This window comes from Topomyia yanbarensis, chromosome 1 (assembly GCF_030247195.1).
Source record: "Topomyia yanbarensis strain Yona2022 chromosome 1, ASM3024719v1, whole genome shotgun sequence".
Classification (NCBI taxonomy): Eukaryota; Metazoa; Arthropoda; class Insecta; order Diptera; family Culicidae; genus Topomyia; species Topomyia yanbarensis.
In genome coordinates, this window is record NC_080670.1 from 134,191,790 (window position 1) to 134,194,985 (window position 3,196).

A 3,196-nucleotide genomic window follows, 5' to 3' on the forward strand; every position below is an offset into this window, starting at 1 on the left:
GTCTATGAACCGAATATACGACGTTAACTGATTCATGATTTATCACGTCTTGATAATTATTTGGTATTAGTGGTCGTCAATTGGATTACAAAATTAAAATAATCTTGATATTTTCTCTAAAACCACTACACGACACTCGCTATATAATTCAAAGATCCATTCTTGCTTCGTCAACTGGTTATGATTGTGAGCATATAAGTTTCAATTCACCATTCGTGTGCGTGAAATGGTCCACAAATTAAAAAAAAACTTCCGCTTTCAAGATATATGTGCCTGAAATTTACGATTATGTGCCTGATCCTAATCTTTGCACCTAATCAATTTCACTGGTACGCAGTGTATTATTCATTGATTTTTTAACCGATTCTTAATTCCTAATATGCTACACACGATTCATGTCCGTGAAATAATTTAGAAAACTATAAGACATGTGACTCTGTGTAAAAAATCCAACGGTAAGCTCAAGACTAAAATCACGATAACACGACGAGAATTTACGAAAATCCTTGCACGTCGTTCAATTATTGTCTGTTTTAGTCAATAAAGTTAATAAAAATCAATGTTTCATCGAGTTAAGAATTAGAATCATAAAAATATTAAACATATTGAGACACAACCACCTACTAAACATTTGAGTATAATGTCATCTTTTTTTTGCGTGAACTAGTTTTGTGATAACATAAAAATTATTTTCAATACGTGGTTTATTTATAATTGATTGAATCGTTACCTATTTAAAAAAAAAAAATTCTCGAAGAATAGTTGAGCAAAGTGATCTTGACTTTTCGCGACGCTGGTGCACAGATGTGGCGATGCAGAGGGTAAGATTTCTAGTCTCATAAATTATGCATCGTATGATCTAGCCCCACTCAAGAAAGATTTTCAGTGATTTGCACCAGCCCGGTATCACAGACAAATAAGACGTAACACGAGATGAATTTTCATCACTCGTAGAAAAAAAGGTCGATTTCAATTACAAATCGGTGGCGTTAGTGAAGAGATTTTGACACAGAGCTAAATGCGTTACTTAGTTTCCGCACCCACCTGAAAACGTTACGGTCTTTTTATTCTAATGCAAACCAAAACAAACAATATGGGCCGGAAATGTGAAATTCATTCTTGTCGCAGTGCCCAAGGTGGGAGTTGTTCACAACCATTTCTTAAGTTACAACACGATGCCAATCGATGACTAAGCATATAACAGTATATTAGTAATTTAATTGATTCGGTGTATCGAATGTATGCAATGGATTAGAATTTGTTGGTCCCCGGAACTGCTGGAGAAATTGGCGGGATGCAGGTGCTACGAGAACTAGAGATACGCTCAGGCCATTTTCAATCAGACTTGTTTAGTGATCAGTTTCAACCTAACAGGAGCTAACACGTCAAGTCGTGGAATGATTATGATTGATAGTAACTGTATATTTAGGTTTCGTCAGGGTGTAGAAATGTATGATTGCAGCACATCGAGCATACTTTGGACTCAAGATAGAAGCAGATCGTACGTTGTAAGAAAATGTAGTACCAGGGAATCGTATTCCTTATCATTGTGGCGATTTTGTACTTACAAGAAGTAAAAGTAAACACCAGCCTGGAAAATGAAGTAATGTGTCTACCTTGAAAAGTGTCCTTACACGATCATTAAAAGTGACATTTCTGCGCAGTAATACCAATAATAACGCCTCGTGTTAGGGTACCTGATATCTGCGGGATTCTAAAAGAGCGATGGTAAACAACCCAGGGACAACTTGACAGATAGTGCTTGTTTCATATATGCACCACCGATTTGATGGTGGCGCTAGTATGCCTTCTCTGTATGAGTACCACGAACAACGAAACGAAAAAGTTGCAAGAGAAAAGCATGTTTCGTTACGTGTGTTATGAACGCCGTCAATGCGGCTAGTACAACATTTAGAAAAAGCTTATTCCAAAATGTGAATAAAGAAAACTATTATTAGAGAATAAATTTATCCCTAACTGAAAACCATCAGCAAAGTTACATAAATCTTATTAATATTTAGCTGGAAGTCTGTTTTTAACAACCGGCTCTCTTACGTCCTAAACATGTTTTGGATTTCTTGTTGTGTGAAGTTTGAAATCGTTAAATCATTGGTGCTTTTTATCTCGAGAATCGTAAATGAAAAACATTTTGGCCAATGAAAGTACACCACCACCAAGCTTAACAATTCGTTTTGAATAGAATTTGTGTTTTTATCAGAATTCTAGCAGCAAAAAAAAATTACCATATCACCCCCAAAATTTGCTTATGAATTCAATATATTGGAGCTGTCAATTGTCCCCGGGCTTACGGTAAAGATGACTAAATAGAAACAAAAAACAATGAAACGACAACAACAATTAATTTCCTCAAACAAAACAAATTTTTTTTTACCGTTGCTTAATTTCCCAAATATAGAACAATAAATAATTATTATGGGTCATTGAAACACAGTCGTTACTCTAGATTCTTCAAATTTGTCCATTGCAATCATTATTTCATGCGAAGTCGTAGTATGCAACATCGACAATTTTTCTATTTCGTTCTTCAAATTTTACAACTGTAAAAATAGTTCCACCTTTCATTTATTATCTTGCATTTGGCAAGCAAGGTGGGCACTATTGGAGCTTCAGTTGAAACAAAATTCGATATGGTTGCGAGAATAGGGATCTTTAATTTGGAAAAATTGTGCTAGTTTTTCATATGTATTGGTAGCGGGTGTCCTTACGAGTACACTCATATCATTCTTAAACCTTAATTATTCTTTTATGATTTTTAAATTTAAAAAAAAAACCAAATTAAATTCAACCAACAAACTGACAGTTGTCCTACTAAATGACGTATCTGCAAATATCTCGTTCGCCTCATTGTTAACCGGTACAGAATCCCACACAGCATGATCTGGTACTTTGTCAATCCGCTAGCAGCCTGCCATTCAAGTTTCATCTGCAAACTATGGTAGATCTGATAAGGCAACCTATAGAGTCGTGCAAGTCGCATGGGTTTGGATGTGTTATTGTCCTAAAAGGAAACAAACTAAAAAATGTTTTTTTCAATAGTTTCGGGCCAAAAAATTTAAAAATACCTGAGATATTAACTCACGGTACTAATCTGCATCAGAATATGCCTTAACCCGCACACCCCTAAAGATCCCTATTACATTTTGTGCAATGTGTTCAACAGATGTCGCTAGTACAT